Consider the following 22,349-nt stretch of genomic DNA (forward strand, 5'->3'; position numbering starts at 1 on the left):
TGAGAGCGTGGAGGATTTTGTAAGTGATGCAGGACTTGACCAGGAGCCAGTGGAGGTGGATGAGGGTGGGGGTGATGTCTGCCAGGGCTTGGTGCAGGAGGGAACCCTCAACCTGGCAGCTGAGTTCTGCACATGGAGCCTGTCCAGGGCTTTGCTGGGTACCCTGGACAGGACTCCAGAGGGGGGGTCTCTGCTACAGTAAAGTAAAGTAAAGTAAAGTAAAGTAAAGTAAAGTACGCACATCCACTTGATTAGCAGCTGCAGGACAAACAAATAATCAGTAACAAGTCAACAACCTTCTTCAGAATGAATCATTCATTCTGAAGAAGGCTGTTTGTGACCATAACAATACAACAAATCTATTGGAGAAGTCTCCAGCAGTGTGCAGATCTACTTGCAGCTCAGTGGCCTTGTGGTCTGAGTGTCCGCCCTGAGACTGGGTGGTCGTGAGTTCGATCCCCGGCCGAGTCATACCAAAGACTATAAAAATGGGACCCATTTGCCTCCCTGCTTGGCACTCAGCATCAAAGGGTTGGAATTGGGGGGTTAAATCACCATGTGATTCCCGAGAGCGGCGCATGCTGCTGCTCACCGCTCCCCCAGGGGATGGGTCAAATGCGGAGAACAGATTTCACACATTGTGTGACAATCAGTGGGAATTTACTTTACTTTACCTTTACCTTCTTTTACTGTCTCTGCCACAGGGTCACGGGGTCACAGGGTCACGGGGTCAGAGAGAGATGGCCGGAGTTAGGAAATGTTTTTGAGCTGATAGAAGGCAGATTTTGTGATGATTTGATGTGTGACTGATAGGAGGGGATGAAGAAAGTAACTTTAGTCAGGCTCAGCCACATGAGTGTGTGTGTGTGTGTGTGTGTGTGTGTGTGTGTGTGTGTGTGTGTGTGTGTGTGTGTGTGTGTGTGTGTGTGTGTAAGTGTGCGTGTGTGTGTGTGTGTGTGTGTGTGTGTGTGTGTGTGTGTGTGTGTGTGTGTGTGTGTGTGTAAGTGTGTGTGTGTGTGTGTGTGTGTGTGTGTGTGTGTGTGTGTGTAAGTGTGCGTGTGTGTGTGTGTGTGTGTGTGTGTGTGTGTGTGTGTGTGTGTGTGTGTGTGTGTGTGTGTGTGTGTGTGTAAGTGTGTGTGTGTGTGTGTGTGTGTGTGTGTGTGTGTGTGTGTGTGTGTGTGTGTGTGTGTGATGAGCTCAGGTGAGGATGGGAGCGTCCACGCTAGGCTTCATATATCACAGCATCATCATATTCTCATTGTTTTAGAGGAGGGAACATATTTTATTTGATCTTTCAATTTACATCCAATTTCTATGCTGTTAATAATAAAACATAATTTGCTCCTTCATGTTATTTCCAGTCTCCTGGGTTCATGTGAAAATGCAGATGAAAACATGGACACCACACAGGCTGTTGACCAGGTCCAAGAGGACATCATCTCACCCCGTCACTTTTCAACATGCAGAGTAGATCAACAGACTCCTATAGATCCTACGTGTGAAATCAACACCACAGGAGTGTGACAATGACACAAACCGTTGGCCAGTAAGGGTGTTGTGGTCTTTGACATCAGAGACCGGGGTTAGATTCAAAGTCATTGCAACCATAAGTCACATTTAACTTTTTGTTATTTAAGCCGAACTGAAGCCAACCATTTCTCTAACCTTAACCAAGTTGTTTAATGTCTAAATAAATATAACTGTAACAGAGGTTTTTGGCTACGGTCTTGTGGTGTCAGAAAATGATGTAAAAGGCTCCCCTGTGTGTTCAGAAGTGAAGCCAAGGTGAGAAATAGACAACATAGAGAGGACACGCTATGTTGTGAGTAATGAGAATGTGTTGAGATGATGGAGCCAAACCAGGGGTGCCCACATTCTTTCCCATGAAGGGCCAAAACTCAATCTGGGTGGAGGGCCGAGGGCCAAAAATAAACGTTGTGGAATTACATTAAAATGTATTGTGTTTTATAGAAAATTCTAACATTCTAAATCTAAAATAAGTTAAAACATTTCAATAATCTACTTTTTATCTGTTTGGTAATTGTAATAATTTGCAATTGGTTATATATATTTAAAAAAACATCTGCATTTGTGGGGAGCTTAAACATTTAATCACTAAACACCCCGTTAAAAACAGTTGTATTTTCCACCTTTGTAATCAAGAGAGAAATTTGACTTAATTCACAACTTAAAAAATCCTCAAGGTACTTTGAAAATCAGCTTTATTGTCCATCTTTTGTAAACACTTTGCCATGACAATTTGCCAAAAACATGCAATATCCTGGTTGCTAATGTGGTTCCTCCTCTGGTCGTTAAAGGCGCCTGTTCAGAGGGAGGGGAACTGGTTGGAATAGCGTGAACCTCCCATGTGATGTCCTACCGGTGAAGCTTCCTCTTTCAGGTGAAAAGAAGCGGCTGGCTAACTGCCCATGTCTCGGAGGAAGCATGGAGCCAGTTTCGGCTCTCCCCAGATCGGCAGAGGGTGGAGTAGCAACCAGGATAAATAAATTAAGTTAGCACTAATGGGGGATAAAATATGGGATAAAAAAATCGGGGGGGGGGGGGGGGGGGGGAAGTAAACCTTGCTTCTAAATTCTACAAAAGCCTGTCCCGTTCCCAGCATGATGTCAGATCCATGGACATTGCATGCGGCAGGCATTGCAGGAGCACATGTTCTTAATTGACTGTGCAGTGTGCAGCCAGAAGCCTAAAGTGGACTCACCCTTTGTATGCCTGAAACCATCAATTCCGCTACGACAATTCACATGTCGTTTTAATGCTCATAGTCATAGAGCAATGTTCATTATCTTTGTAATTATGGAGATACTAGTCTCGCTAGCCAGCCTCTCTTCCTTTCTGTCAGAGAGTCTGGCGCTGTGGAAACAGGCAACAGGGATCAGCCCGCCCCTGCTCTAAAGCTGCTCTCCCATTCGAGCGGCTGTTTCGGTGGCAGCAGGATATCCGCTCCCCCGCTTGCAAGCTCTGTCACGCTCTGTTCATTGGCTCCGACCATATGTCAATCAGAGCGGCTTCCGCTCCCATGTGTGTCGCTGTAATGCTCCCGCCGAATGCTAACTAGCTAGCGTAGAAAGCTAACGGCAGAAACCTACAGGCTAACGCGTTGCTACACGCTGAAAATGGCAAGTTTTGAAGAAAATTTGGATTGTGCAATAAAGAAGGCCTGCTCGGCACAAGTTCCACCCCGAAACTATTTTCCAAGGGCACTAACGCTAAGCACCGCCCAAGACGAGGCTGATTGGTTAACCCAAACAGAGCATTTTTTTTCGCAATCCCACAATGGAAACCTGCGACGCCAGACTCTCTGACAGAAAGGAAGAGAGGCTGGCTAGCGAGACTATGGAGATACTGACACTTCAGTTTTCAACATTTTAACAGTAGCTTCTGTTGTGCAAAGCCAGGTCGGCTTAATTATTGGTTAATTGGCAGCATGCTTTTACATGCGTCAACCGACATGAGGGAGGGAGGGGGGGGAGAGGGAAAGAGAGAGAGAGTGAGAGAGAGAGAGAGAGCGGGCGAGAAAGAGAGAGAGGGTGCTTTTATGGTTTCATGGCGCCTCCGATGCGCAAAAGTCCGTCATCGTTCATCCAGGAATGTTTTCAAGATGACATTTGGCACTTTTCTGCCCAGTGCCGATCGGTGTCTGCTCTTTGATTCCTGCTGGGAATCTTTTGCATTGGATAAGGATGTCTCTGCTGACTGCATGGATTTCTTCTGTGTACAATACTGTGCTTTTTTCCTCTGTGCCCCCTGCATTATGTAGGCCTATACAAATCTTTATCCAATCCAAGCAGAAATTCTCAGGGGATTCTCTATTCTATAGTCCGAGCAGATGCCCTCTCTCACCTCAAGAAGAGAGGCATCTTACCACGGACTCATTACGCCAAAGAACTAGTCGCCATGCTGCCATGCCATCAGAATTAGTTGCCATGCCATAGATCTTATCGCTCTGCCATACTTGAATAAAGCTTGCGTCTGGTCTCTCATGATTGAAATGGTGGTCTCGACCTAGTTTCAAGATGAAGACCAGACACGCTGCCTCGCATCTGTAATCCTAGTGACCTCATCATAGGCCCTAATCCTAGTGTGACGACAAGTGTAATCCTAGTGTGATGTCCGTGTGACGCACTTGCCTATATGACGCCGATAATGTCGTCAGTGCCGAGGCTATGACGTGGCAGCCTATTTATAGCCATGCTCAGCGTGTCATCATTCTCTTTCCCTGATCTCTGGTCGCTGTACCTGAGCTGATCGCATCCCATTCTCTGAAAGCTGTGTTTGACCCCACCCACCTCCCCAGTCCACCACCAATGTCTTGACTCCTGAAGAATCCCCTATTTACTGTACATATTCACTTTCCAGACGGCTTCTAGAAAAATATGCTTTTAAATGAGCTGTTTGATAAAACTATTTATAAACCTATATTAATAAAAAATGCTTATAAATGAGCCATTTATAAGTCAATTAAATGAATTAAATTGACAAATGGAAGACTGATGAATTCATGCTGATTTGCAAAATGCAATGTAAAATGTGTCTTTTTTAATCCATTTTCATATTCTTGCTTATTCATTTTCACATTATTTGTCATTTGCATAATTCATTTTCGCCTTTACTTTACCTTTGGACAACTGTTTTACTTAAAGCACAATATTGTGCCACACTACTTTATACAGGTTAATTAAGTAGGCTACTAACTTACACAATTTAAATAAACCATTTGCTATATAGACTACATGATGTCACATGTTTCTAATTTCTACACCATACAGGTGTTAAAAAATATGCGTGTGTTCAGTGACGCAAGCTGGGGTGTGTATGGAGAGATATATGTGTCTTTATTCTGTGACTGAAAGTTTACATCCTGTAACCAAAGACTGTATCTGTGAGAAAATAAATCCACTTTGTAATAAAAAAAATAGATCCGTATGCAAAAAAATAGATTTGAAAACAAAACTATCAACAATCCAATCAAAGAAAAATTCAAAAATAAAATAAAATAATTTAGATTTAGATTTAGATTTAGATTTTTCATTAATGTGAATTAAAAAAAGTTGCATGCAAACATAAACATTTTGTTCTCAACTCCAAAACATTTGTTTGCGAAACCATTACCTTTGCTTACAAAGCTCAACTTTTCTTTTGCGAAATGAAAAGCTTTGTTTGCAAAACCTGAGTTTTGCAAAACTTTTTCTGTTACAATAAGGGTGGGACCTACAGCAGAAAGAAGTAACGCACGTCCCTATTGGCCAGTGTCGATCGGAGTGATAGCTTGGCAACATCCAATCCAGTACGAGACAAGGCGGAGGGCGGGCACTTGAACGGAAGTATTTCCTGAAGGAATCTCCATGCCATTTCAGCGCCAGTTATAACCACAGATTGACGAGAGAAGCCGTGAGTATGTTCACACCAATGTTTTTATGTTTGGTCAGGTTACATGCACCGGTCCAAACATAAAAACAACATAAAGAAATAAAAAGTCTGCAGTTTGGCTGATTGTTGACTCCTCCTGTAAGGTGAATTATTGTTCCAATAAAGTGGATTCAGTTTTAAAAGGAGCTGGTTAACCAGGTTGTATGTCACTTTTTCGGAACTGGTGTATGAAAGTAATAGTAAAGTAGCGAGTATTACTTTTGAAAGTAATAAGTAAAGTAATTGTATTACTTTTTAAAGGAGTACTCAGTAATACGTAATATACACTTCCTGAGTAACTTGCCCAACACTGCTCACGGTACATAACTGTGGATAAGAGCCAAGTGATTATATGATTATCATAGTGAGAGAAAGAGAAAGGAAAGAAAGCGAAGGAAAGAAAGCGGTCTGAGATGTGTTAGGTTAGGTGCCGTCTGTTTTTGAAGGAAAAAAGCATAGCTAAATATAATGTTGTGCAAGTTCACACTTCACAAGAGCTAGCTCAAAGTTCAGTTCACAGTCACAGAGTAATATGGAAACACTTTACAATGAAGCAGGTCACAAAATTATTGCTAATGCTAATAAGCATTAATACGCATTAGTTAATGCTTATTAAGAATTAACTGACCCTAAACTATTAAATAATGCATAAAGTAATTCCTATAGTAACATGAACACCATTAGTAAATGATTACTATAGACACCATTTTGTTAAATTGGAACAACATTGACAGGAGTAAGATATTCCCTAAAATTCCCAAAGTTATGGCATAACTTTATGATGAATATGTGTAACAGTTGGAAACTAAGTAGATTCATTAATCCAACAGTTCAATATTTACGGAGCAAACAGACACCACTTAACCAATATTAACTCGAGAAGAAGAAAATTGCTCGAGTGACATCACTGATGACATCACAACTGCCTGATGACATCACAGTTGATACACACACACACACACACACACACACCTAACAGCAAAATCGGCATAGGTCATGATGATGTGTGGCTCTAAAACCTTCCCATCTGATTCAGCTCTTCCCTCTGGCCAGTCTGGTCAGAGGGGGCACCCAACTCCCACAGAGAGACAGCCTGCCACCCTCTCTCACACCTCAGCATCTTCAGCACCCGCTTCCTGAAGTTTCCACACAAGCCGAGATAGAGCAGAGGGTTGAGGCAGGCGTGAAAACAGCCCAGAGCAGAAGTGACCAACAGACCGGTTCCCTTTCCATACACAGCATCAGTAGATGTCTCTGGTGCCTCATTGCTGCTCTGGAAGGTCTCCACCATGAGAGTGATGTTGTACGGCGTCCAGCAGAGAAAGAAGACCAGCACCAGGGCCAGGATCACGCTGATGGTCCTGATGAAGGAGTAGCAATAGAGCAGGACAGCCGAAGGCAGGAGAAAGCCCGCTATATGGAACAGCAGGCGTGATGCCAGCCGCCAGTCAAATGCTGACGGAGAGGCGTGCGGGTAGCTGTGAGTGCACACCGTTTGTCCTTGTGTTGTATTCTTCAAGGTCAAAGCCTCTAAGAAGATGTAGTCAGGGATGATGAGGAGCAGGGAGAAGAGCCAGACCAACAGGCAGCTGATGTGGACTAACCGGGGCTTTGTGCTGGAGTACATCTGGACAGCGTGGACGATGGACAGGTAGCGGTCCAGACTGATGCAGGCCAGCAGGAAGATCCCACAGTAGAAGTTGATCTTGGAGGACAGAGAGAGAGAGAGAGAGAGGGGGGATAAGCAGTTATTCTCCTTTTACACTTGAGTTAACCAACACAACACATCTGTATTTCCACCCCCCTTCTCTGGTCCCTTTCTCTTCCTCTTCTCGTGAATGTTGAACTGGCTGGCTATCCAGAGCGGAGTATGCTATAGTTCAAAAGCAATATGAAGTACTTTGACTCTGGTCTGTTGAGTCTCGCTCGATTTGGCAGGATATAATGGCCTACAGTCTAATCACATTTCATCTATCTATCTATCTATCTATCTATCTATCTATCTATCTATCTATCTATCTATCTATCTATCTATCTATCTATCTCGTATCTATCTATCTATCTATCTATCTATCTATCTATATATCTATATATCTATTTATCTATATATCTATACATTTGGCAATGTGGGCTCTGTTTGTTCTCTGTCTGTAATCTGTTTCAATTTTTGTCCCACTGATGATGTCATCAGTGATGTCATAAACCACTGATGATGTCATAAGTGATGTTATCAGTGATGTCACTTGAGAATTGTACATTGATGTCATCAGTGACATCATCGGCATTGTGGCATCACATAAGACACTGATGATGTCATCAGTGATGTCATAAGACTGATGGATGTAAACTTAAGAGGCACACGCGCACACACATGTAAACTTAAGGGAATAACATTTTGTGAGCAACACATGTCACAGGCCAGTTTCTTTAAACATTTTGTACCTTTATTTTAACTCGGAATCACCTGAATGAATGTGGGGAGGAGTGACCCTGATTGAAGACAGGTGTAGGTAATTAGTAGAGGGAGCTGTGCAGTGGGCTGGCGTCCTTCTCCTCTCTTAAAAGGCAGCCATAGAGGCAAGAAGGAGGAGGAAGCAGAGGGAGACAAGCCGACGAGTCCCGGGCAAGACAGACACACAGACATGGCATCCGGACCTACGGCTGTCGGAGTAACGCCGGAGGAGCGACCTGACAGAACAGACTGCGTGGCTAGAGAGGGGGAAGCGTCGCTTGAAGGCAGAGGGGGTTTATCACGATAACCCCCTCTTCAAGATAAGTAACCCCTCTAACAACGATTTCCCTTTTTACTGTTTCCACCATTGCTGATTTTTCCACTGACGTTTTATTATTGATTCGGATTGGCCAAACCGGATTGTATTACATATGACACTGTACTTTTAGCCATAGCTCTAGTGGTAATGGCCTCTGCCTAACCCAGCCACACCGGTGTCTCCAGAACCAGACTCAGTGCAATTTCCCTGCACTTTAAGCAACGGCCCAGCCAAACTCCCTTCGTTTTTTGTGCTTTTTATGAGCTGTGTTGGCCACGAACTGCCCTTGAAGTTTGTCATTTTTTTCACGTGTGCAACTAACTGGAGTGTGGAGCTTTGTCCGCCCCCCTCCTCCAAACTACCCAAGAGGTTTATAATTCACGAGTGGAATTGCTTGCAGTGTCATCCGGTGTTTCGGGACTGTTGGACCAATCACTGACTTCTTATTAGGGAGCCTGGGCCTGTTGATCTGTCGAGTGACTGTCCCCCTTGTTCACCCTTTCAGTCTATCCTGGAGCTGGACGGAGGAGGATTGATCGAGTGGAGGACCTTGGAGGGACACCTATCTCTGGACTGGGGCGGGCCTAGAGTCGCGCCACATGATTTTTTACTCAGATTATTATAAATAAAGATCATTGTTGTATCCTATCTCCTGTCTGTGCCTGGTGGTTTTGGGTGGCTCCCCGTATATATATTTGTGGTGTTTCCAACACTGTTGGCCACCGGTTACATTTGGCGATTGTCGGCAGGATTTTTATATACTTGGGTTGAGCCCCCTAACCATCTGACATGCCAGGAGAAGGATCACAGGGTCCAGGCCAGGCAGAAATGATTTTATCATGAACCTTTGGTTGTCATGTTTGTGACCCTGCATAACAAGGCACAGGGATGTGGACTTTGTTTGTTATGTTTTAACTCTGCATAACAAGGTACAGGGATGTGGACTTTGTTTGTCATGTTTTAACCCTGCATAACAAGGCACAGGGATGTGGACTTTGTCATGTTTTAACCCTGCATAACAAGGCACAGGGATGTGGACTTTGTTTGTCATGTTTTAACCCTGCATAACAAGGCACAGGGATGTGGACTTTGTCATGTTTTAACCCTGCATAACAAGGTACAGGGATGTGGACTTTGTTTGTCATGTTTTAACCCTGCATAACAAGGCACAGGGATGTGGACTTTGTTTGTTATGTTTTAACCCTGCATAACAAGGCACAGGGATGTGGACTTTGTTTGTCATGTTTTAACCCTGCATAACAAGGCACAGGGATGTGGACTTTGTTTGTCATGTTTTAACCCTGCATAACAAGGTACAGGGATGTGGACTTTGTTTGTCATGTTTTAACCCTGCATAACAAGGTACAGGGATGTGGACTTTGTTTGTCATGTTTTAACCCTGCATAACAAGGTACAGGGATGTGGACTTTGTTTGTCATGTTTTAACCCTGCATAACAAGGCACAGGGATGTGGACTTTGTTTGTCATGTTTTAACCCTGCATAACAAGGTACAGGGATGTGGACTTTGTCATGTTTTAACCCTGCATAACAAGGCACAGGGATGTGGACTTTGTTTGTCATGTTTTAACCCTGCATAACAAGGTACAGGGATGTGGACTTTGTTTGTCATGTTTTAACCCTGCATAACAAGGTACAGGGATGTAGACTTTGTTTGTCATGTTTTAACCCTGCATAACAAGGCACAGGGATGTGGACTTTGTTTGTCATGTTTTAACCCTGCATAACAAGGTACAGGGTGTGAGTAGCGTCTGCCTGTGTGTGTTGAGTGACTGGGGACCGGGTTCTAAGGGACTAGAACCATTAAGTGTGGGGGGGTGTCACAGGCCAGTTTCTTTAAACATTTTGTACCTTTATTTTAACTCGGAATCACCTGAATGAATGTGGGGAGGAGTGACCCTGATTGAAGACAGGTGTAGGTAATTAGTAGAGGCAGCTGTGCAGTGGGCTGGCGTCCTTCTCCTCTCTTAAAAGGCAGCCATAGAGGCAAGAAGGAGGAGGAAGCAGAGGGAGACAAGCCGACGAGTCCCGGGCAAGACAGACACACAGACATGGCATCCGGACCTACGGCTGTCGGAGTAACGCCGGAGGAGCGACCTGACAGAACAGACTGCGTGGCTACAGAGGGGGAAGCGTCGCTTGAAGGCAGAGGGGGTTTATCACGATAACCCCCTCTTCAAGATAAGTAACCCCTCTAACAACGATTTCCCTTTTTACTGTTTCCACCATTGCTGATTTTTCCACTGACGTTTTATTATTGATTCGGATTGGCCAAACCGGATTGTATTACATATGACACTGTACTTTTAGCCATAGCTCTAGTGGTAATGGCCTCTGCCTAACCCAGCCACACCGGTGTCTCCAGAACCAGACTCAGTGCAATTTCCCTGCACTTTAAGCAACGGCCCAGCCAAACTCCCTTCGTTTTTTGTGCTTTTTATGAGCTGTGTTGGCCACGAACTGCCCTTGAAGTTTGTCATTTTTTTCACGTGTGCAACTAACTGGAGTGTGGAGCTTTGTCCGCCCCCCTCCTCCAAACTACCCAAGAGGTTTATAATTCACGAGTGGAATTGCTTGCAGTGTCATCCGGTGTTTCGGGACTGTTGGACCAATCACTGACTTCTTATTAGGGAGCCTGGGCCTGTTGATCTGTCGAGTGACTGTCCCCCTTGTTCACCCTTTCAGTCTATCCTGGAGCTGGACGGAGGAGGATTGATCGAGTGGAGGACCTTGGAGGGACACCTATCTCTGGACTGGGGCGGGCCTAGAGTCGCGCCACATGATTTTTTACTCAGATTATTATAAATAAAGATCATTGTTGTATCCTATCTCCTGTCTGTGCCTGGTGGTTTTGGGTGGCTCCCCGTATATATATTTGTGGTGTTTCCAACACTGTTGGCCACCGGTTACACACACACACATGCGGCAATAGGGCAGGCGAAGCCACGCAGCAGCCGAGTTGTGGGCGAGGCCGCGCAGCGGGCGAACTGCATGTGAGCTGCAGGGCCAGCTCGGCGAGCTGCAGGGCGAGCCTAGGAATCAAGTGCGCGTAACACGCGAGATCCCTAGTCCAAAAAACTCCCCCACACTCACAGCTAAACTCAAATGAACTTTCACTTTCTTTTTGTCCTCACCTGTTCTGTATACACTACCAGGCACCTACATTGAATATGGCTCCAGTGACTTTGCAGAAGTGTGTCCCGAAGCTCCATCCCTGAGTGCTCTCCACAGCCCGGAAGGGCAGTGTGACCAGCAGCAGGCAATCTGCCACACTCAGGTGGAGGATGAAGGTATCTGTCACACTCCAGGCCGACCTCCTCTGAGCCAGAACCACCAGGAGAAGCCCGTTCCCCAGAAGACCCACGACCAACGCCAAGGAGTACACAACTACTTCCAATTGACCACAGCTCTCTGGCTTGTCGTCCGCTTCACCATACACATTCTGGTAGTCGAAGTAGTTGTAGGTGTAGTTTTGGTCAAATATCCCAGTAAGGTCCACATCCATGACCCTGTTTGTCTACTGTTGATTCACAGGTTTAACACAGAGAGAAATGTTTATTCAAAATGTTATCGTGCCTCAGAAGTCAAGGCAGTTGGGAAAAAAATGGCAGCTAAACACTGGTCTGCTGCTCTCTGGTTCCTCGCTTGTAACTGTGACGTCTCAAAAAGGGCAGCCGAGGCTTCTAAACACATTCAGAGCCACATAGAACTCACATCGTATCGATGTCACCTAGATGAGGTAATACTGGATTAGGCAGTTAGACTGGAAAGTGGGCTATGCCTACATAGTTCCCTTTAGTGTGATCACACTCAGTTTGAGCCCATAAAACACACATCCACAGTGGCTGCAATCTGCTGCCACTTTAATCACAAGCTACATAAAGCTACAAAATCAGAAATACTTGGCAGGTGACACTGAGGTGTATATGGGACATTTTTATTTATTTATGTATTTATTTTATTTATTTGATAGGGACAATGAATATCAAACAAGATGTAAACATGCCGGATTTAGCCATGCTGCTAATTTCCATCCGTAGTCCCTGGATGACAGAGAGAGCAGTGCATACATACACTTACAGTAACACAATCAAAGAGGTAAAATAATGCAAAATACTGCCAATTAAAACAAAAACATAACTACAATACAACGTAGAAAATACAATAAAAACACTTAGAAGTAGTCAACACTGATCAACACTTTTGGAGCCATAATGTACTTTTTTTGTTCTTTTATTTTCTTCTTTATTATCAGACCTCTTCTCTGACACTGTGCGTGTGTGTGTGTGTGTGTGTGTGTGTGTGTGTGTGTGTGTGTGTGTGTGTGTGTGTGTGTGTGTGTGTGTGTGTGTGTGTGCGTGCGTGTGCGTGTGCGTGTGCGTGCGTGTGCATGCGTGTGTGTGTGTGTGTGTGTGTGTGCATGTGTGTGCGGGTGTGTGTGTGTGTGTGTGTGTGTGTGTGTGTGTGTCTGTGTACATGGAATTCTGGCATTGAACGCTGGGTGGAGCATTGATGAGGAAACTGAATGTGAATGGAAGGAAGGCCCAAATCAGTTTATTAACCAAAGTCGTCAGTTTCCAGCTACATGTTGGCAGATTTGGAGATTTGGAGATTTCAAGATTTCTCACTGGGAAACAGTTTTACAATCTGCCAGTGGTTTACACTCAGAAGAGGATGCCGGTGAGCACACATAACATCAAAGAAGAGGAAGTGGCTCAGTGGACATACCTGGATGGTGTCAGCATTCCTCATTCAGGCCGACGTGGAGTTGTTGTTAGGAACCGGCGGCTCCAAATTGCCTGAACCCTAGGAAATAGTAAATAGTCATGGAAACAAACCTTACGCCGTTTGGTCCCTATTGGGGTGGACTGAGAACTGAGTCTACTATTGGGGTGGCTTATTAATGGTCCCAGTCAAGGACACAGTGACGAGTGGTGGGAGAGTGGCTACCCCGCTGCTACTGTGAACAGGATCTCCATATCAAACCTGGAGGAGTTCCATTCAATTCCATTTATTGTTCTCCACAATGTGGGCATTTGTCTTTGGCTTCACAGGTTTGCTTGCTGATAGGATTTATCTCCTCAGATCCCTGGTATTCAGTAAAGATCTACATTTTTCCTAATTTATAACCAAACATTTCCTCATTAAGGCCAGATTGAATTCAGCAGGGGGAGGATACCTCACCATGGAGGCCCTGCTGGAGTGAAGGGCAATTACAGAGATGAAGTTATCATTTGTTAATTCAAATGTATCTTTTATTCTGTTATACATGTTCTGTTCCTGAAGTACACTTCTAGGTCATCGGGTGAGCTGAGAGTGAGAAAACTTAAAGATAAACGTCTCTCCCTCTCTGCCAGGACATGCTGGCCCTGAGGGGGTTAACCATCAGATGGTTCTGACTGGAGTTGAACAATGCTCTGTGTGTGACAAGCTTTTATGTTAAATCCTGTTTATTGCAGGTCGGAAAGGCATTCCCTAAAAGGTTTTTTTCCAGACGGTCATTTAGGACATGGTCAGTTCACTTTAGAGGGCAGAGGTCACGGAGATCTGCCGACATAAGGACAGCACTGTGTATTTTGAACTAATGAGTGATGTTTTTACTATGCGTTGACCTTTTCCCCCCAGAGAGGACAGGACCTGCTCTGGAGACGCAGCGCATTGTGGGGGGAGGGGTTCCGGGTTCGAGTCTCATGTGGCCAGGTTTTGGTGTCTGGGAAGATTAAAGGCTCAGTGGAGTGTAAAGTGGTAATAGAGAGATGACTGGTTATCTTATGAAATAAAGTTTTGAGCATACACTAGATGCGCTGACTCTTCCCCCAGAGAAGAGAAGATATGCTCAAGGACACAGCACCAATGAGAGGAGAGTCTGATGTTGTGAATAACTTCAATTTGTCTTACTTGATACACAAGGAGAGTGTATATAATATTTAGATAAATATTAGTCTATTATTACTACTGCAACTATAGGTTGGGAAAATAAATGTATAGTCAAAATCAGTCATATTAAAGTTGCATCTGCCGACCGAATTGGCAGGTGGTCGTCAAATTAGTTGATAATTGGTAATTGATAAGAGTTTCCTCATCCTGGTTAAAAAGGAAGGGTGAGGTTTTCTCTGGTTTGTTTAAGAAGCTACCATCTTACTCTTTTTACACTCATAGGGTGGTTTTAGACTAAGAGGTAGTGGTCTGGGCTGTATGATGTTTTTTCTAGTTCAGACTGGGATTAACCCATGATTAGTTGGATTTGATCTTATCCAGGATATAGAATTAGTTTATCTAGTCTAAAGTAACCATAGATAAAGTGCTATTTCTAATAGAGAAAAATAGCTAAATTAGCTGACCCAAATTATAGGAGTTAAAATAGGAATTAAAATATATCAAGCTGGTAATATTAGCAAATGTATTGACAGTTGTTTGGTAGACAGGGGAGTTAATAGATGACTATTTCAAGTGAGGGTTAGTGCGTGTGACCTCCAGTGGAAGAGCCAGGTCATGTGATGAGGACCAAGAGGAGGAGAAAACACGCCTACCATAGGAAAGACAGAAGGAGAGATCGTATAACTACCAATGACAGCCCAGCAGTGAAGGATGTCCCCAGATGGAGGAGGAACCTTCGGGGAGAGACCAGCCCACACCAGAAGAGGACGCCCCCAAGGGAATGCACTTTAAAAGCCCACGCAAAATATTAGAATTGGTCGGTTTTCAAGGGTCTTTTTGGACCTGCTAGATATTTGCTGTTAGGAAGGACCACTGAAAATCCACCACGGAGATCTCTGGGTAATATATCACTTGACCTGCTCTGTACTAATATGCAATATTCTCTATATAAAATAATGTTCTAAATATCAGAATTGCTTGTTGTATTGGTTTTTCATATATCTGGAATAATTGGACATGCTGGAAAGGTATTAACATATGTCAACACCTTCTGATTGGAGTGGGCAGTTTTATCTAGGTTGAACCAGGCACCGAAAAATCCTTTCCTATCATTGCACACATGCAACTCACAATACATGTCCCAAACACCACAATACACAATATACACAACACACGAAACGACAGAATACATAATATACACAACACAGGAAACAACAGAATACATCATACAACAAAGAACAAGCTACACAATACAGACAGCGATAACGGACATGGTTCTAAATCTGGATGATGTTTATGAATTTAGCAGATTTATTGTGTTTGGTATGAGATATTTTTTGTAGATGTTCTTGGTTGCTGCAGGAACTCTGTAGCATCTTCCCGAGGGCAGTTTTGTGAACTCTGTGAAAAGGGGATTTACAGGATCAGACACAATTTGTCTGGCTTTTCGTGCCACTCTTTCCCAATAATTTTACTCGCCATGTTTGTAATTCGGGACAGTCTATTTCTGTTCTTAGCCCCTAGATTCCCATACCATGTACACATGTCAAAGGTCAAAACACTTTCAATAAGACTCCTGCAGACAGTCTCCAGAATAGCTTTGCTTATTTTGTATGAATCCAATTTCCTGATGAGATCAAATGCATTGTTTTTTTTAAAGATATATTCTGTGTTGGATGTGAAACTTATATTGCATTAAAAAAAGGTTCCTACATATTTAAACTCTTCTACTGTTTTAACAGGCTGGTCATCAAACAAAACAGGTGTAAAATCATGACCTGCATTGCGGTGACTCACAATAACCAGCTCCCTAGTCTTCTTTTTTTTTTAAGATTATTTTTGGGGCATTTTGCCTTTATTTCTTTTTATATAGGACAGTAGGCAGGGAGAGAGAGAGGGGATGACATGCGGCAAGGAACCTCAGGTTCGAACCCGGGTCGGCCGCGCGAAGGGCCGAGCCTTCGTGGTATGCGTGCTACCAGGTGAGCTACGAAATGTAGATTGATTAGCTGTGTCCCCTGTCTTCATAAGGCCAGCTAGCATCATCATCATCAGCATATTTATACAATTGGCAGATTGCATTCATATACTGTAATGTGCATTGCATTAGTGTACAAAGGAAATAAAACAGAAGAAAGGACGCAACCTTTCGGTCCTCCTGTATTCAGAATAACTGTCTCAGAAGTGATACCACTGAACCTCACTCTCTGTGGTCGATATGAGAGGAACTGGTATGATATGGCAACGTTGATGTCACAAAGCCTTTTAATCAAAGTGTGTTTCTGCATACAATTGAAAGCAGAACTAAAATCTATAAATAAAAGTCTGGCAAAACTGTTAGGCTAGATGTTTACTGATGCTATTCATTATGTCTCCAGCACCTCGGCCCCTATATGCAAACTGAAATGGGTCGAACCATTCACTAAGGCCATGTTCAGACTAGGAGGCCAAATCTGATTTGTGAACTTTAGTGACCTATTAATGATTCTATCCAGATTGGTTTTATGAGTCTGGACGCTCCAAATCTGATTTGTGTCACTTGTCCCAAACCACATATGGAGGTAGTTTCCAATCTGCTTTCGACTGATGTGACTTTAGAGCCCAGCCGTCACAGCGCTGGTCGAAAGCTCTGTAAAAAATAATGTCACCAGCACAGACTTTGGATGAAAAGAGGCATTTATGAGCACTGTCAAGCTTTCTAACCCCGACGTCGAGAAGCTATGAACCCTTCTTCTCAAGCATGTGGCTTTCAAATGTTTCTGTGACACTTGTAAATACGTGCATATCGCTGATTTAGACAGTGTTATATATTGAGGTGACTCGGACACCGCTTAGACAACAACTGACGTTTATTCACCAACCTGGATGTATATACATTCTTATACGTCATCATGACGTCATACGCACTCTGACGCTACGCATATTCACACAATATGTTACATCCCCCTTCTTAAGATTATTTTTTTCACAACAGTAATTTACCAAATAATGTCTCTAGTTATGCCCTTCTTACAGTGCAATAACAATGCAATAAACAACAAAATCTTAACTTCTTGCACTGTATTCTACTTAATCTTCCATATTAACAGATTTTTTTTTCTTGCGTTCAAACTTTTTTTTCTTTTTCTTTTATTATTGAACAATAAAGAAAATTATTTCACCTTTGAACCTCTAACATGTGACCTTATGATAGACTATATGAGATTGTACACCTAGTCTTTGAGTGCGTTTACATGCAGACAATAAACGGATAACTGAGAATAATCAGTTTATGGCAATAATCTGATTTCTGCGTTTACATGCACTTTAATAATCCGACAATAGGAAAAATCCGGGTTTACATGATTCAGTCAATTAGTCGGATTTCTCTCCAGAAGGCAGCGGTAATTCCGCAATAAAACAACAAAAGAAGTTGCAAAATGCAAAGTCACATTTTCATTACTTCTTGTCCGGCTCGGAGGATGGTTTAGGTGAAAATTAGTTTGTATCTCGTTGTCGGGAGGCGTCGCTTTGGAAGTGTGAATCTGTCATATATTTCCAACTTTACCAAGCATAGAGCACAGAGACAGGCAGGCGACTGAAGCACGTCAAATAACATGAACGATACAGATCTTGACCCAACTGAATTTAAATAGCTGTCAGAAAACTGAGAGAATTAAGGTCTTTAGTGGCGGATAACTTGTGTTTTGAACAGCTGAGTAGGCTACGTTTTGTTCGTATAAATCTTTTTAATCCGTCATCTGAAAAAACCCGTCACACACAGATCACGGCTTGCACACTGAGTCCAATCCGTTTTATTAATGCGTCGTTCTATTCGCAATTCGAGACAAATATTCGTCATCTCCTGTATCCACATTACAACATAGCAGTGCAGCAACGGGGAGGCAGCAGGTCGGGAAACGCCTGTTGCAGGAGCTCCGTGCTGCTCACCTTCATCTCATCAAGCCGGCTGTGGTGCGCCATGGCCGGGCAGAAGAAGCAGAAAGGGGCCAGTGAGTGAGTGAGTGAGCAGCGTGCGTCTTCAGCTGCCTCTCTCTCCCGCAACGTGTACATGCGCAGATGTATAAACCCGAAAGAAAGCTGGTTATGCTGTATACATGCAGAGAGAAGACCGATTATTGCCCAGAAACCTAGGTGTGTTTATCGGTTTATTCATAACCCGTTTATGACCATAAACGGATAAAGCTTATCGGTTTATGCTGTTTACATGACCACTTGAATAATCAGGTAACTCAGAAATCCGCTAATAAACAGTTTATTGGTGTGCATGTAAACGCACTCTTTGTATCTGGCTGGAAGCTTGACTTGTCTCCCGGACCTTGTGTGACACAACTGTGAGTGTCCTTGTCCCTCGTCAGTGTCAGTGTCCTGAGTGACCTCTGTGTCTCTGCGTTTCAGGTCACTAGTGTCTTTTATCTCAATGTCTGCATATTTGGAAACGTCCTGTGCATTTGTAGGTGGAAACTCTCTCTCTCGCCCTGTCTTCAAAAGATGCTTCCTGTTCCTCCTGTAGACTCTTCCATCCGGCGTGTGAACGATGAAGGATCTTGGTTGCTGATGTCTGTTGACAACCACAGCTGGCTGCCATGTGTCTCCTCTCTGTATTCTGACATTGTCACCTGTCTGCAGATCTGGCAACGGTCTTGTTTGTCTGTCATAGTAGCTTTTTTGCTTGATTTGCGTGTATTTTTGCTTGTCATGCACTTGAACTTGACCTTCAGGAGTCAGCAGAGTCGTGGATGTTGGCAGTTTGGACTTCAGACGACGCCACATCAACAGCTGTGCAGGAGAGAACCCCACACCCTCAATCGGTGTGTTGCAATATTCAAGCAGAGCAATGTAAGGGTCAGTGCTGCTGCTCTGTGCCTTTTTCAGCATGTTCTTGACGGTACTTGGTTCTTGACGTTGGTTCTTGGTTCTTGACGGTTCTTGACTGCACTGTTCTCTCAGCTTGTCCATTGGACTAAGCATGTCCTGGACTGGAAGTGACATGTTGAAATTCCCAGCTTTCTGAAAACACTTTGAATTCACCACTGGCATATTGTGGACCATTGTCACTAATGACAATATCTGGAATACCATGCCTTTGCGAATGTCGACTTCAGTGCGGTATAAATGACACCTCGACTGGTCGTGTCACTCAACTTGGTGATCTCTGGATATTTTTAATAATAGTCGACACATAGCAGATATTCAGCACCATTGTAGTGAAAGAGATCTGTGCCAATCTTCTCCCATGGTCTTTCTGGTAGTGTGTGGGGAAGTAGAGGCTCTCTTGGATTGCCATGTTTGTTTTCGTTACAGACAGCACACTGAGACACAATGTCCTCTATCTGAGTTGACATGTACTTGATCTCTGTCGTTCTGATCTTGCATTTGCTTTTGTTCAGCTTTAGGTTGCACTCTCTTGCTCTCTCCAGGAGCTTCCTCAGTCTTTGATCATGTTCCTCGACTGTGTCGCCCCATACCAGCAGATCATCAATTATGTTGACTACCCCGTCCAGGTCTTCAACCATTTGAGCCACAGACCTCTGGAACACTTCGGATGCAGAGGAAATGCCAAAGGGTAGTCGCAGGAAACGATATCTCCCTATAGGCGTGTTGAAAGTACATCATTTTGAGCTTTCCTCATCCAATTTGATCTGCCAGAAACCTTGATTGGCATCTAGTACTGAGAAGTACTTTGCATTAGGCATGTGAGAGACAACCTCTTCAACAGTGAGCAGCGGATAATGCTCCCGTTTGATGGCTAGGTTGAGATCTTGTGGATCCAGACATAGTCTCATCTTTTTTGGTGTGACCACTGTCACCATGCTATTCACCCAGTCAGTGGGTTCTATTTGTCTTGTTATTACTCCCATCTGTTCCATTCTATGTAGCTCCTCCACTACTTGCTCCCTGATCGCTACAGGAACTTTCCTCGGAGCATGCACTACTGGTGTAATATCTGGATTCATCTGGATATGGTGTTTTCCTGGTAAACATCCTAATCCAGAAAACAAGTCTTCAAATCCTGTCAGAATGTCATTTTGTTTTTCCACAGCATATATTCTCTTCACCAAGCCTAGCTTTGTGCATGTTGCTTTGCCCAGTATTGCTGGAACATGTTGCTGCACTATTTCAAACTCTATTTTGCGTTTTTGTCCTTTGTGCACACAAGTGAGTGATGTTCTGCCCAATGGCGCCGACTTGTGGCCGAAATATGCAACAAGCTTGCAGGTGGATTGTTTTAGTTTTCCTCTGATATCCAGTGAGTTAAATGTTTCTGCTGACATCACATTGCACATAGCACCAGTGTCAAGCTTCAATGTCACATTCCTCCTGTTTATTATCAGATCTTGAGTCCATTCATCTTCATCCTCCATCTCTGCATTTTCAATATTTTTGATGCACACCTCCTGTTCCACTTCAAGTGTGCCAATAAACATGTCACTGTTGCCCTCAGACTGTTCCACAGCATGCATTTTCCTTGCTTGGACTTGTGATTTGCACATCTTTGCAAAATGATTGCTTTTCTGACATAACTTGCATGTCTGACCAAAGGCTGGGCATTTTCTGTATTGGTGCTTGTAACCACATATGTTGCGGTTAACTTCCTTTTGATCATCTGTTGCAGTTAACTTCCTTTTGATCATCTCGTGGAGGTGGCTTTGTTCTGCTCCTGTCGCCTCTGTCTCTCTTAGGCAGTCTTTACTGTTTTTATTTTGTGCACTTCAATTTCTTCATTTAGCACTTTAACCTGACTTGACGTGATCTCACTGGCACAGCAGACATCAATTGCCTTTTCTAGTGTAAGATCCGCCTCTCTCAATAGCTGCCTCTCACTTGACCGTCCCTTATGCCGCATACAATCCTGTCACGTATTAACCATTCATGCAGTTGTCTGAACTCACAGTCCTTGGCCTTGTTTTTCAAGTCTGTCACGTAGGCATCTATGGTCTCTGTTGGTCCTTGAGCCCTCGTGAAGAACATATGACAGATGTACAGCAGGTTTTTTCTTGGTTCGCAGTAGTCTTGAAACTTTTCTTCAACACTGCAATTTTATCAATCTCTCCGTCTCGGAAGAAAAACCGTGTTGCAAACCTTTATTGCTTCTTCCCCCGCCACGTGCAGAAATGTAGCACACTGCACGTTTTCTCGGCGTTGCAAAACAGCTCAAACTTCTGGATCCATATTTTCCAGTTCTCGGTGAGATTACCGTGCAGGCTCAAACTCGACGGTGGCTGCAACTGAGACATCTTTCAGTGTTCTTTCTTTTCTTTTCCAGTTTATTCTGACACCATGTTATATATTGATGTGACTCGGACACCGCTTAGACAACAACTGACTTTTATTCACCAACCCGGATGTATATACATTCTTATACGTCATGACGTCATACGCACTCTGACGCTACGCATATTCACACAATATGTTACAGGGAGCAAAAGTTGCATGCAAGTCTATGTAGGGAGACGGAACTCTTTCTAGGCGCTAGCCGAAAGAGTTCCAACTCTTCAAGTTCAACTCTGAGACTTCAAAGGGGAAAAACAGCAAAACAACAACGAGTCACCCACCCTGCCAGACGAACTCAACGCGTTCTATGCCAGGTTCGACCCCTCTGCCAGAGCGCCTCCCCTCCTCCCCCCCTCCTCTCCCACCCCTCTCCTCCTCTCCTCCCCCCCATCACCCCCCCTCCCTCCTCCCCCCCACCACCCCCCCTCCTCTCCTCCCCCCCCTGCCACCTCCGCCCCACACTCCCCCCAGACCACGACCCGCTCTGGTTTGCTCATTCAGCCGGTCGTACTCCTCATCAGCTTCCTCCTCCTCCGCGTGTTGGCGGCGAAGGCTCTCGGTCACCAATAGTGCCTTGTATTTATGTATTTATATGTATTTATGTGTTTATATGAAGAAAGTGTGTTTGTATAAACATGTGTGTGTTTATATGAAGAAAGTGTGTTTGTATAAACATGTGTGTGTTTACATGAAGAAAGTGTGTTTGTATAAACATGTGTGTGTTTATATGAAGAAAGTGTGTTTGTATAAACATGTGTGTGTTTATATGAAGAAAGTGTGTTTGTATAAACATGTGTGTGTTTATATGAAGAAAGTGTTTTTGTATAAACATGTGTGTGTTTACATGAAGAAAGTGTGTTTGTATAAACATGTGTGTGCTTATATGAAGAAAGTGTGTTTGTATAAACATGTGTGTGTTTACATGAAGAAAGTGTGTTTGTATAAACATGTGTGTGCTTATATGAAGAAAGTGTGTT

The 22,349-nt window shown here is 43.7% G+C and overlaps 1 protein-coding gene and 1 pseudogene across 2 annotated transcripts in view; both read right to left on the reverse strand.

Annotated features, from left to right (window-relative positions):
* Window positions 1–22,349, reverse strand: part of LOC310794591 (rano class II histocompatibility antigen, B alpha chain-like) — a 117,143-nt gene that overhangs the window by 7,299 nt on the left and 87,495 nt on the right. The gene's annotated exons all lie outside the window — the stretch shown is intronic.
* LOC310794863 (C-X-C chemokine receptor type 3 pseudogene) lies at window positions 6,443–11,725 on the reverse strand (annotated as a pseudogene). The gene is made up of 2 exons: window positions 11,384–11,725; window positions 6,443–7,135 (listed from the first exon to the last, which is right to left on the reverse strand). The product of its transcript is annotated as a C-X-C chemokine receptor type 3 pseudogene (transcript).

This window comes from Poromitra crassiceps (genome assembly GCF_964638095.1).
Source record: "Poromitra crassiceps genome assembly, chromosome: 20".
NCBI lineage: Eukaryota > Metazoa > Chordata > Actinopteri > Beryciformes > Melamphaidae > Poromitra > Poromitra crassiceps.